The following is a 15,122-nucleotide window of genomic DNA, read 5'->3' on the forward strand; positions in this document are numbered from 1 at the left end:
AAGCAGAAGGAAGTTCTTTGAAACAATGCAGAATCTGTTATTATCAATGGAGACATGCTACGTGGACATCAGAGTATGGTTAAGAAGTGTCTCATAATTTGCCATATTTCTGCTTTTCAGGTTTTCTGTTGGTGAAAATATTAAAGACAATTTTGTTCATGGAATCAAGAGATCAAAAATCATGAGACATACCTCAAAAGTCATGAGATTTTTTTTAAATTGTGTTTTGATTTTTGGAAACCCCACACCCCTGCTCACCCCAAAGTGGGTGGGTGTGTGGAGGCAATTAGCATTGCCCACTCTTCCAAATTTAAGTAAGGTGATTTTGGCCTCCACTGCTGGAGCACTCACTCCAACATTTGCCCCTTCCCTGCCCAGCAATTAATTCTGCCCCCAACCTCCAAATCAATTCTTCTCCTCCAGTCTCTACATCAGTTCTGCTCCCCCAGCTCTCCCCATCAGGCCCCTCATCAGTTCAGTCCCTCACTGCAGTAAACCACCTCCTCTCACCAGTTCCTCCTCAGATTCTTCACCCTCCTCCTGCCCCGGCCTGGTGGAGGCTGCAGTGGGATCCCCTCTCCTCTTGCAGACTTGCAGGGTGAGCTCCAAGGGTTCTTCACACCCCTCTGTTCTTTACCAGTCTGGGTGCTGCAGGAGGGTTGGAAGAGGAGCAGAAGCAGCATGCCATCCCATTCTGGTGGCTCACAGGACAGAACCGGGAAAAGGGAGCAGGGCTATCCTGAGAGGCTGGGCTCCTTAACTCCCTCCTCCCCACTTTCCTCCTGTAATAATAGTTTCAGGTTGCTGAGAGGACAGGAGGGAGAAGAGAGCTCTGTCTGTAGCAACCCTGATTGATTATTCTGCCCCAGGAGGTGGACAACTGGGGCAGACAACCAATCAGAAGGCTCAAAGTCATGAGGGGATGTTGGAGTTCCTATGTCATTGCAAGACTAGGCTCCAGCCCAGCCAATCATTTTAGTTGGGAAAGAATCACGAGAAAACACAAAACTGAATTTTATAAATGGCCAGTTTCTAAAACACAGAAGAACCAGATTCATCAAACCCTTCACAAAGCTAATGCGTGTTGTTTGTGTAAAGGGCTTACAGGATTAGGTCCTAAATGATTGTGACCCAGAAATCTGTATGTTTTCAATAAATATCTGCCTCAGCAAGGGAACGGATTACACCCCTGCAGAAATGCAGACAATGTGTTTACATACTAAAGCAACCGCAGGGCTCAAGTTAGATGAGTTTACAAAACACATACATATCGTAATCAGTTATAGTCTTAGAATGGACTTTTTGCCTTTGAGGAACTTATCTAAAGGCCTGACTAGAATTGATATTTGGCTTTATTCAATAAACTAGCATCAATCACTGTTTTCTCACAACAGCCATAAAATTGGGACATACACCGAACCTATCAAAATTCCGTCCGGCTTTTATACCCACATATCTCCCATTCTTCCAAATTATTTTCAGCATCAGCTGTTTTGTTTTTATTCTACTGCTATTTGCTTATAGTTAGGAAACTAAGAATAAAGAGTCAAAGGAGAAAATTACATTATGTTGAACAAAAAACTTCACTGCCAAAAAATGTTTTTAAAAACTCTGGCAAACTGCGTTCACTGTTTTTTAAAACCAATCTTCTTCAGTCTTCCTCAATCTTCTGCACTGAACACCCCTTTTCTCATTAACAAAGGAAACTCCTATTTCCATTAAATTATATATGGGACCTCTCCCCAACTTGTCCCACACAACACATTGCATGCTGTCTGTTGGACTGGACATTTTTTAAATTTACATCCTTACTGACAAAGCAGCCCCTGGAAATCTGAACAGTGCAATCAATAATTTGGGCTATTTATGTCATTTTCCAGCTGCAGTAGGTGGGTGTGAATACATTTCATTCTGGCCTGGCCTGAAAGAATATCAAATGACAGGCTGGTTCATCATCAAACAGCACTGTGTGCAGGTTGCTTGTAGTTATTTGAAGCCAACAGATGTCTGGCACAGTGCAATATTCCTACTTTTTATTTCTTTGGATAAACCCTAATGATCATCATTATTAAGATTCTGAGATTCTCAGTGGTACAGAGGAGCAAAGACAGGTCCTGCAGCTCTGAAGTCAATGGGAATTTTCCCACTGACTTGAGCAAGAGCCGAAACATGTTCCTGAATGGGATGTTGTGCATTAACCTTCTTTAAGAATCAGAAGTATCTGTGTTATCAAGGGATGTATGTATGTTTATTTAAGAAGGTGCTCAAGTTGCTTGCCCAAGGTTCTGCCTCTTCTATGAAAGCCCTTGAAAGCTCACTACTGACTGCTAGATTGAGGAAGCAAGGTGAGTCCTCAGACCACTTTGACTGTTTTTTGTCCAATTGTTTCTCATTGGTATATTATCCTGACTTAGTTCCTAGTCCTACACAGTCAGCTGAAATTTATGACAGGAGCATTCAGTCAGCATGGATGGGAAAAGACTGGCTTTTTTAATCTGCAAACTTTTATTAAAGGAAAGTATTTAGGAGAACTGAGATGAAACCACAGTGAGAGGAATATATAGCTAGGCGTAAAAAGGAAGATCACTATATTTTAAGTTAATTTCCAGCAACGGTTTAACCGGGCATTATACAACAGGAAGGTATAGGGGGAAAGAGAGGTAGTTTTAGGCATTTGACTATGAAATATGCAGCATCAGAACAGGCGTCTGACGGATTGTCAAAGAGGAAACTGACATAGTTCCATTGCCACAGCATGTAACTTTAACTGAATTTAGTCAGAAAATAGAGAATGGATCAGAAAGCCCTTTTCATTTCTCTGCTGGATCTCAGGCCCAACCTGAAATTTAGCCCTCCCCCTGCTTTCTCTGAGGCTACTGCCTCCCAGACTTGATCTGACTCTCCACATACGCTGTGTACATAGGCCAAAGTGGACAGTCTCTACGTTAAAGGGTAAATGGACACAAATCAGACATCAGGAATGGTAACATACAAAAACCAGTAGGAGAACACTTCAATCTCCCTGGACGTTCGATAACAGATTTCAAAGTAGCCATCCTTCAACAAAAAACCCTCAAAAACAGATTTCAAAGAGAAACTGCAGAGCTACAATTCATTTGCAAATTTAACACCGTTAATTTGGGCTTGAATAGGGACTGGGAGTGGCTGGCTCACTACAACAGCAATTTTCCCTTTCTTGGTATTGACACCTCCTCATCAATTATTGGGAGTGGACCACATCCACCATAACTGCATGGGTCTTGTCGACACTGGTTCTCCACTTGTAAGGTAACTCCCTTCTCTTCATGTGCCAATATATATTTATGTCTGTATCTGCAAATTTTCACTCCATGCAGCTGAAAAAGTGGGTTTTTTACCCACGAAAGCTTATGCCCAAAGAAATCTGCTAGTCTTTAAGGTGCCACCGGACTCCTCGTTGTTTTTGCACATATACTTTGAAGACCTCTCAAGTCTTCTCCCATTGCTGCCTCTTTCTCAGAAAAAATCTAATCCAGAATCCTTCAAAACATCTCGTGGGTTTCCCTTGTATTTGGATAGATCTACTCTGGTCCCCTGAATTATGTCCATTGGGAAAGAACAGCAAAAAAGTGCTTAATTCCCACTTCTGTCCAGTGCTGGCATTACATTATAGTTTCCGGTGTGGCACACTGATACATGTACTATCTGCCACACTCAGCGATTCCTCTCGCTGACTGACGAAACACTTCACATACTGAGTGTGAACTCAGTGCAGTGTCAGGACATACAGACAAGCAGGGACAGAGTTAGACAGCCACAAGAAAGGGTAGCCTACAATGGAAAGAGGGCTACAATTGCCACTATGGGTATTTTCTTAATAGCATAGGCTCTAGAGTCTGTCCTCAGTGGACTAAATTCTAGTAAGGGAGCTGCAGGGTATACACCAAAGAGAGTGCTTGTGTCCACATAAAATGCCTAAAATCTGCTATGTACTGACTAATCATTGCACCTCAGTGAGGGGGGGAAATAGCAGAAACACTCATTCATTGGCATTAGGCATGTATCATCCAAATACAAACCAACCTATGGGATTCCTGCAGACTTCTCTGCAAACAGCACCTATTCCATCCCAAAGATGAAAAACTTACAAACCTACATAGTATTTATCGCTTTGTGGGCTATTAATACAGTTAGGCAGGCATAAATCAGGCATATATCTACTCAGCTTTTGATGAACATATTTGTGTCATGTCTCTGTGGACAGCTTTTTTTTCTTTTCAGTTTAAAAGTTCAACAAATAAATGTAGGAATAAAAACCTTCCTCTTCACCTTGATAAATCATAGTTTGCTCTTCCTATTTCTTCAAGTACATATTGTTAAAAGTTTCTAATTTTTTTTATTCCTGATTAATATTTCTTTTAAAGCTTGGTTGATTTGGTTGATGTTGCTAACAGTTTTTTTAAAGGAGAAAAAATTATGATCAAGATTAAGGAAAACACAAGTAGTGAACACGCAGGGAGTTTTTATATACACAGCAGGTCTAGCACTTAAACTCTGTACTATAGCTGCCCAGTAAATATTGCCAAACTTACATTTCATTCAGCTGTTGCTATGGAATCCTTGCCTAAATTAAAATTAGGTTTCTTTTCCTGTTTCCATGGTTTTGTAATCTGCGGTGCTGGGTAGTTCATCTACCCAGAGTGTTGCCATGTATGTACTGTACTCTCTATTATAAAAAAGCAATACTCTAACAAATACCACGAGAAGCAATGTAATTCAAAACTATTTACACTTAAAAAGTGAAACAATATATGAAATAGATTTGGTTTCATCGAGAATATACAAGAATTACAGGAAAAGCTATACGTTCGTTGTCACGCACAAAAATTACTGGAAAGAGTCAGCATGGATTGCTCAAGAAATCATTTACAGGTGCCCCACTCCTAAGTTATTTGAAGGTAATGTGTGCAGTAACCAGTTCAGTTTGAACTAATCAGATGACTTTTTAGACTTAAAACATGATATGGTATATTGAAATTGTGCTGCTATTAAAAATATTGAATGTCACTTTATCTTAAAAAAAGGACAAGATGTCTATTTCATCAAAATATGTGACACATGGTATGAGTAACTGTGACATCAAAGAGCATTTGAACTTTCCTTTTAGCACATACTCAAATTTAATGAATTCAGTCCAAAACTTTCATCTTCCAGATACTTGAAAACATTTGAAGTACTCTGCCTTCAAGATACTTTTTGTTTCACAGTTACAGTGTGTCAACTCAAATACATAAAATAATCTCACATCATTTAGAAATAAAACCTCAAAAATATTTCAGTACAAAATTACTTTCCATATATTTACCATATAGCTGACAAAATCTATTCAAACAATTCCCGACACAATTTATTAAAGCTGCCTTCAGAAAAGATGCACATTAGAATTTCTTTTGAAGTAAATTTTTGCAAAACGGTAATGAAATTAGGTGAGATTTTGGATAGATTAGGGCCCTGAAATGGGGCTAAATCAAAACCAGTGTTATAAAACTCCAACCTGGAGAGAGTGACACATTAAAACCTCTCTCATATTGTTTTGCTCTATCCCTGCTACGGGCCCTGTCCTTCTGAATTTAACCATATAACTACCACTGAAATTGCAATGATGGGGGCAGTATCATGTGGTAGAGGAAAGTTGTCCATGGGAAGGAAGGGGTGCACATTTCCCCTAATCCCTCCAGAGGGACTGCATGTGAGATAACACACTTGAGGCATATGGATATGAGACAAAAACCTGAACTCCAAGTACCTTCATTCACCTGGGAAGTGAGAGTTAAAAGGATAACTGAATACTTGGCACTGATGTGGCACTTCATTTTCACTTCACTAACTTCCTCACAACAAACACCCTTTGAGATACCTTAGTCACAAGGTATTATTCTTATTTTACAGATGAGGCTGACAGTTTAAATCATTTAAAAGCTAGGAGGGAGTAAAAGTTCAAGATGGGATTAGGACTCCAAAGATCTGAGCTCCCAGTCCTGTACTTAGGCAACTACATATTATTAAATTATTATTACTTACAGTGGTTCCTAGAGATCTAAGCCAAGATTGGAGCCCTACTGTGTCAGGTAGTGTAGCAAAAAAGACAATCCCTACCTCAAAAAGAGTTTACAATTCTTTTGCGACTCTCTCTCATTAGAGACCCTTTCCTGCATCCACTGAAGTCAACAGGAGTTTTGTCATTTATTTCACCTGGAAGCAGTACCATTGCTTCAAGTATGTTTCTACTCTTATTAAAAATTTTATTGTATCTGAAACATGATAAATGGGTTTTATCATATTCTTGTCTGTATATTTTTTTGCTGTCTTTGTTTCCATTTTACAAAACCATGAAGACCCTTAAAACCAAAACAATTTGTAATTAATATTTTTTCTCAAATTTTTAATTATTAGACACTTTAGACATCACGAGCACTGACTTACTTTCAGATTCCCTGTTCCACTTGTGTGGAAATAGGTATTGGCAAGAAAAAATAAGTTAAAGAAGAACTCCAACTTTCCTTTTACCTTTCGACTTTAATTTTTGCCCTTCTAACTTCCTTTTGAACAAACTTATATTTAAAGGGGGAAATAGCAGCTGACTGTCAGACTTGTCATTTGAAGAGTTCAACTGCTGACTATCAGCCAAGGTCTGGAAATGCTCTTTCAGATTGTATGAGCTTAACAACAATAATAAAAATTTGATATCCAGAGAAGGATCCACTAATATTCTTTCCCTTTAATTTTGGGGATGTGGAATGATGCTGAAAGGCAAGTGGCTAATGCATCTCAACCTAAGCAATTATATCAGATATCTGGAGAGCCAGAACATTTTCTAGTTAATCATATGCTTCCAATCACAATGCCCACTTTATAAATAGTAACATTTCACTCCTCACTATTGTATAGTCTGTATAAAATGACAATAAAAGAGTAACAAACAAATATTTGAATTTGCAAGTGTCTGTGTTTGCAGCATGATACAAAAAGATGACATCCGCAAAAGCTGCAGCGTATGAAATTAATTTTCACCACTTGATATGGTGAGTAATCCAGAGGCCACATGGCTGCTACCATGAGAAACATGGGACCAGGTGACAAGTCAAAAATGTATATTATTCTCCTTACTCACAATTTTTATTTTAATTATTTATATAAAATAGAATATATTTAACATATAACTAAAGTGTCCCCCTCCTAGTGAAAAAACTTAGCTCTTCAAGAAGCTAATCCTGGCCACAAGGCTGGAAAACCCAAAAACAAGATCTTGTGAGTTGGCAGGTTATTAAAAGTGACAAGATTCTTGCTCTATGAAACTTTGGAGAGGAGGATTTTTGTCAATTTCAATCCCCTACTGATTTACAGGAAAAGAGCTGACAGGACATTTGCAATCTCAACAATGAAAGTGTTGTGTCACCAAGACAAAGAGCTGGGATTTTAACAATGCTGCAAAACCCTTCACGCTGGAGGGCTGAGAGTGGAGGGAAAAAATAACCCTATAAAACTATCAGTAGGATACTTGAAAATAGAAAAATGAAATGTTTCATGCTGAGATGAGGGAGATTTTGAGCCTGATAAATGTGTTTCTGTAACATGTTTCTCAGATAGATTTTGATTTCTCAAATTTACATTTGTTTGTATACCGATTGCACACACATTACATATGTGAAAAACTATCTTAAAGTTCATCTTTATCACACAGAACTTGGTATCTGACTAAGTTTCCCATAGCAACTGTGACAGGTTGGATCACAGAAACCACCTGGGAACTGTCACCTGATGTGCGAAAACTACTTCTGCCCCTGCTTTTCCTACCAGCTTGGGACTCCAGCACCCTGTCTTGCTGAACCAGACACGCCAGTCTGCTCCAATACAGACCCAGAGTCTGAACCACATACCCCAAAGCTGCAGACTTAACTGAAAGCAAGTTAAGAAGTGTTCCTGCCTTTAACACTCAGATGCCCAACTCCCAATAGGGTCCAAACCCTAAATAAATCTGTTTTACCCTGTATAAAGCTTATACAGGGTAAACACATAAATTGTTCTCCCTCTATACAGTAACTACAAGGGATGTGAGTGATTGCTGGACCCAGACTAGAAGGAGGCTAGTCTGTAAAAGGAAGCTTACCGGAACTGGTGAGGTTTTATCTGTATTCAGTTTGATTAGACATAAACTTGCATGTTTTATCTTATTTTGCTTGGTAATTCACTTTGTTCTGTCTGCTACTACTTGGAACCACTTAAATCCTACTTTCTGTATTTAATAAAATCACTTTTTACTTATTAATTAACCCAGAGTATGTCCTCCACAAGTATTAATACATACTCTGGGTTAATTCTTCCCTACCTCTGCCACAGAGTTCCTACGTGACACTGGGCTAGTCAGAAGTCCCTTAAACCAAATTATGTACAAATGGTCACTAATTGTGTGTTCCTCATTTTCTACGTGACATTTGTCCCTGGGGTCTGATTTGCAAAACTGCTGAACGCCCACAGCTGGAACTGGCATTTGTGTTTTGACCATATAAAGTGCTACATACTCTGAAAAATCAGGTCCAAGGCATCTCAAACTAGTGGATATTTTTGACCTAAATCTTTGTGCCTCAGTTCCCCAGCTGTAAAATGGCAATACTAACCTATCCTCTCATGAGGATATTGTGACAATAAACTGAATTAATGTTTCTGATGCACTCAGCTACTATGGTGATGAGCACCATACAAAAACCCATTAATTAAATTAATAATTCTATCTTCAGAGTAGGGGGCACAGAGGGGTGCAGACCAGCCCCACAGCGGGGTGGAGAGAGAGCGCCACCCAGCCCCACTCCTCCCCTAGCTACAGCTCTGCTCCCAGCCCCAACCCCAGCCTTGGCCCTTGGTTGCAGCTTGGTTCCCGGCCCTGGCTATGCTTCCGGTCCCAGCCCTGCCCCCAGTTGAGTCTCCAGCCTCAGCCCCTTATCCCTGTTTGTGTCCTCCCTCTGCCCCGGGAGCCACAGACCCACTCCTGGCCCTGGCTCCTACGAGTATGGACAGAGGTAAGGGGGGGAGGGGGTCACAATCCTGAAAAGTTTGGGGACCACTGCTTTAGATCCACTGCACAGACCTTTGCAACTTGAGCTAATGGAGTAACAGATAGCTGTAGTAGGTTGTCATCCCCTGTGTAGTTCCGCACTAAACAGGGATGAGGTGCACTTTGCAGTGTGTTTCATGGAAATTTCCTGACAGCAGAGGAATGGTGAGACTCAGAAATCTTGTGTTCCACCCAGGCTTGGAGGGAAGGGGCTTGGAGTGCTTCTAGGGGGCAGAGACTCTTGTGCATTGCCTGGGCATCAGCAGGGGGACACTGAGAGCACAGGAGAGTTTCCTTGCTTTCAGTTCCAGTGCCTGGTCCAGCCTGCAGCAGCACAGACCTGCAATTGCAGAAAAAGACCTACTCAGTCCCCTGCAGAACTAATCTGGACCACGGTCAGGGCAGACAGAATCTTTAGGAAATGTAGCTGCAAAGCTTTAAGAAGACTCTACCGGGCACATGCTAACTATGATTTCTCAAAACCTTTTAACTCAGCCATATTTGACCAGATTTTCCCACAGGAGGCAAAAGGCACATGCAGGCCAAGTTTTGAGTTCAGGCTCCAAAGCATAGGTATGCCCTAGTTTCTCCAAGAAAAGGGTCCAGAATTTTTTAACATGGGTAAAACAATGTACTTTTCTCTAACTTCATTCGTGGAAACAGCTGAACTGTTCTGACTGGAATTTTCCAGAGAAATTCAGCCCAAAGCAGACACCCGGTGCGTACAATTTCAGCCCAAACAGCTAAAGTTTTGCAAAATTACAAGCAACTGAAAACAGGGTCTTATCATGGAAAGTGCCAAGCAACCTTAATAACAGGCAGAGCCACCAGCCCCACCTCTACCAATACAAAATGATGATACATACATTCAACTTGGGCTATAAATGACTAAATTGTGATGCCCAGAACTGGACACAGTACTCCAGCTCAGGCCTCACCAGTGCTAAGTAGAGCAGGACAATTACCTCCTGTGTCTGACATACAACACTCCCAGTTAATATACCCGAGAATCATATTATCCTTTTTTTGCAGCTGCATCACATTGACTATTCAAATTCAGTTTGTGGTCCATTATAACCCCAACATGGCTGAGTTCTGTATGATCCCATAATGAATTATTCAACCCTAATTTAAACATGCAATAAGAAAGTAAAAGTTAAAATATCCTGATTTGGAAGAGATTCCACTTTTAAACTTAGCATTACATAATTTTCTCTAATACAATTTTTTAAAATATGAAAAGCTGAAAGTGTGTAAGTATTGTTTGATTTTTTTTTATAAAAGGATGGAAAAAGAGATGATTTCATACACTACAGTATCAGATGATCTATGGAACTTAATGGTTAACTTATCACTGTTTTTGCCCAACAGCAGCACTGTTCAGTGTCCAGCCACACAACAGTTTGTGTGTAGTAGCAGTCACATTAACAATAAAGCTGCTGGTGTAGACCTACATTCTGGCAAGAATAAATAATACTTTGAACCGAAAACAGCAACTTTCATCCAAGGGTCTCCAAAAGTGCATACAAGTTAAAAATCCTGAAATGGGTATTTTATAATTCAGGAAGGCAACCAAGGAAATAAACATCAAACAAAGGATTATCCTTGTGTACAAAGAATCTTTCCACCAGAGGACTGAACTGGAGATCTAGGTATCAAAAGCAACTGGGTTACTGAGGGCTAATCCTGCAAGGTGCTCAGATCCCTCAGCTCCTACTGACTGAAATAAAAGAAAATAGTGCTCAGAGCCTTGAAAGAGGTACATGGAACCTTGTGGATTGGGCCCTTGTTGCACTAAGGAAGAATGTCTTTGCCTGTCAGTAGTAGTCCCATTGCAAAGACAGCTTTGAATTTAAAAGCAGTATATCTCAAAGAGCTGGATTAGTATTCAGCCCTACATGGTCATGCAAGGGTTGTAAGAGCCCACCCTTAGCCCATGGCCAGAACAGCAGCAACCCAGATCTTGAATCTGTGCCTGGGGGGGAAGGCAGGTGCTACATGTCCAATACTCCATGAGCGAGTGGGTTGGGAGAAGCTAGGGTGGCTGCAAATGGGAACAAGGCTAGGCCAGAGCTCTCCCCAATCCACACCCATGGGCCCAGCAAGCACAGGTAGCTGGGTAAGAGTGCTGGGGAGAACAGTATGCTACATTTATTAATGGAATAACAGAGCACATTCCCTATTGTGTGCAATACAGACGTTCAAAGGCATGTTTCAGAGCTCCTCCTAGGATGGCAAATCTAAACGTCTCCCCATACTCAGGGCTGAGAGTCAACTTGGCACCCCTTCCAAACAAATTCTGTTGACCACTAAAAGAAATAGAGCAAAGAGCACAATAAAAACAGCTGGAGTCAGAGCACCACACAAAAGGAGAAGTAACAAATCTTTCAGCTCTAGGTTTCAGCATTGCATGGGATCACTCATTCAAGTACTAATTAGGCTCATCCTATTCAGCTTTTACAATCAGATGACATCAGCACCAGATTGGTAAGGGCATCCTCTCTCAAATACCAAGCCGTATCCACTGCGCTTTCAACTAACTGATGACTCCCTTAACACATTCGGCTCAAGATACATTTTTCCACCTGCACTATTATTTGTGTTTGTTCCACTAACTTCTACATCTAGACCTGAAGTGCTGGACATGTTAAGGAATGGTCAGTGTCCTGATGTTGCTAAAAGGAGAAAAGATTTCTGGTCCTCAGAGATGGGACCAGATTGGGAATCTGGTTTGCAGTGAATTCCAAATGGGCCTCTACATGCCTAGAACACCTGTATGATATTTCAGCATTGGAAGATTCCTAGTTTTACGAGAGAAAGCAACAAAATAAGATCTTATTCCAATATCTGGAGAACCTAAAAGTGGGTGTGTTTGTTATACCAACAAATACAAAAAACATACATCATTTCCTCTCCTGATAATATACTATTCCCAATCAAAAAGCTTTGTTAATTTATATTTCAGATTGCTCATGTTATTTCTTCACAACAACGTGAAAAGGCCAAACTTTCCAATACTACATTTTAAGTGCAATTATAATCATAGCATCACCGCATACGATACACCAGATAGAGAATCACTCAAAGTGTTTTCCCTTAACAAAAAAAACTTCCGCTATGTATTTAAATTACTTTATTAAAAAAATAAGATCAACTATATAATATATGCTAGCGAACAAAACTATTCATCGTGTTCCCGAAACGCACACATACAACACTTCACGTGTGTACTCATTATTAAATGAAATAGCCAATCATCTGGAAGCTAGCTAACCCAGACTTTTACAGGTCCACTGCCAACCAGTTTGGAGCTGGAAAGCTGACTGTGGGTAAAGTGGTGGCAGAGGTTTCTGAGGCAATCAGGCATGTGGTTACCGAAGGCAGCAGACATTAAAGATACTTGGAGGTAATTGCTGGTTTTGAGAGAACAGGGTGTCCGAACTGTGGTAGGGCTATTGATGGGACTCACATGCCCATAGTTTGCCCTCCTCAAGGAGCACAAGTACATAAACACAAAGGGCACTACTCCATTATTATGCAGGCACTAGTGGATCACCGAGGCAGATTTATGAATGTCAATGTGGACTGTACAGGAAAAGTTTATGATGCCGGAGTTTTCCACCGCTCAGCAGTCTACATTCATGGGCAGACTGGGACACTATTTCCACCAAATGGCATTGACATAAGCAATGTTACTGTTCACACTGTTATTCTGGGGGACCCTATGTACTCCCTTTTGCCTTGGTTTATGAAACTGTATCCTTATTTCAGGGGCCTGGGGGAAAAAAAACTTTAAATACACTCTTAGCAGGTGCAGAATGATTGTTGAATATGCTTTTGGCAGATTAAAATCATGTTGAAGGTGTCTACAAACCCATTTGGACGTCATCAATGCTGTCCGCATTACTGGGGTTGCTGTGCTCTTCACAACCTTTGTGAAGCCACACATGAGCCAATTCCCCCTAAATGGACTTGTGACAGCAAGGGGACACTGGATCTGGACTTTCAGCCAGAAAGTACAGCTATCACTGCAGGAGGTGGTTGCACGCAGGCAGCAGAAGTCAGGGATGATTTGTGTTCTCACATTATGGAATTGCATGGCCCAATGGAAGGGGGGGAATACTACCTGTACAAATGTGCTTGTGGGGGGAAACTGTCTCATTTATTTGGGGGGGGGCAGTGCTTGAGAGGAGGGTGGGCTTGATTGCCAATGCAATGTAAGTCTGAACGTCATGATAAATAATGAATTTGGTTGTGGGGAAAGGTGGGGTCTCCAATGGCTGTACAGATTAAATACTTTGAAATGTGAATTGCTGTACATAAGAACATAACAATGGCCATACTGGATCAGACCAAAGGTCCATCTAGCCCAGCATTCTGTCTTCCCACAGTGGCCAATGCCAGGAGTCCCAGAGAGAACGAACAGAACAGGTAATCATCAAGTAATCCATTCCTGTCACCCATTCCCAGCATCAGAAAAACAGAGGCCAAGGACACCATCCCTGCCAATCCTGGCTAATAGCCATTGATGGACCTATCCTCCATGACTTTATCGAACTCTGTTTTGAACCCTGTTATAGTCTTGGCCTTCACAACATCCTCTGGCAAGGAGTTCAACAGATTGTCTGTGCTGTGCGAAAAAATAACTTATTTTTGTTTGTTTTAAACCTGTTGCCTATTAATTTCATTTGGTGATCCCTAGTTCTTGTGTTATGAGATGAAATAAGTAACACTTCCTTATTTACTTTCTCCACACCAGTCATGATTTTATAGATCTCTATCATATTCCCCCTCAGTAATCTGTTTTCCAAGCTGAAAAGTTGCAGTCTTATTAATCTCTCCTCATATGGAACCTGTTCCATACCCCTAAGCATTTTTGTTGCCCTTTTCTGAACCTTTTCCAGAATTCAAGATATGAGCGTACCATGGATTTATATAGACGCAATATGATATTTTCTGTCTTATTATCTATCCCTTTCTTAATGATTCCCAACATTCTGCTTGCTTTTTTGACTTCCCCTGCTCACTGAGTGGATGTTTTCAGAGAACTATCCACAATGACTCCAAGATCTCTCTCTTGACTGATAACAGCTAATTTAGACCCTATCATTTTATATGTATAGTTGGGATTATATTTTCCAATGTGCATTACTTTGCATTTATCAACATTGAACTTCATCTGCCATTTTGTTGCCCAGTCACCCAGTTTTGTGAGATCCTTTTGTAGCTCTTCACAGTCTGCTTGGGACTTAACTATCTTGAGTAGTTTTACATTATCTGCAAATTTTGCCACCTCACTGTTTACCCCTTTCTCCAGAACATTTATGAATATATTAAATAGGACTGGTCCCAGTACAGACCCCAGATCCCTCTCTCCATTCTGAAAACTGACCATTTATTCCTGCCATTTGTTTCCTATCTTTTAACCAGTTACCAATCCATGAGAGGACCTTCCCTCTTATCCCATGACTGCTTACTTTGTTTAAGAGCCTTTGGTGAGGGACCTTGTCAAAGGCTTTCTGAAAATCTAAAACCACTATATCTACTGGATCCCCCTTGTCCACATGCTTGTTGATCCCATCAAAGAATTTTGTTCTTTACTACAGTTTCAACCAGTTTCCCCAGTACTGAAATCAGACTTACCGGCCTCTAATTGGTGGGATCACCTCTGGAGCCCTTTTTAAAAATAGGCTGTCACATTAGCTATCCTCAAGTCATTTGGTACAGAATCTGATTTAAATGACAGAACTACCAACTGTGGTTTGTAAGCTGCAATTCACATTTGAGTTCCTTCAGAACTCTTGGGTGAATACCATCTGGTCCTGGTGACTTATTACTGTTTAGTTTATCAATTTGTTCCAAAACCTCCTCTAATGACACCTCAATTTGGGAGAGTTTCTCAGATTTGTCACATAAAAAGAATGGCTCAGATTTGGGAATCTCCCTCACATCCTCAGCCATGAAGACTGATGCAAAGAATTCATTTAGTTTCTTCACAACGGCCTTATCATCCTTGAGTTCCTTTAGCATCTCA

Source organism: Eretmochelys imbricata, chromosome 1, assembly GCF_965152235.1.
Source record: "Eretmochelys imbricata isolate rEreImb1 chromosome 1, rEreImb1.hap1, whole genome shotgun sequence".
NCBI lineage: Eukaryota > Metazoa > Chordata > Testudines > Cheloniidae > Eretmochelys > Eretmochelys imbricata.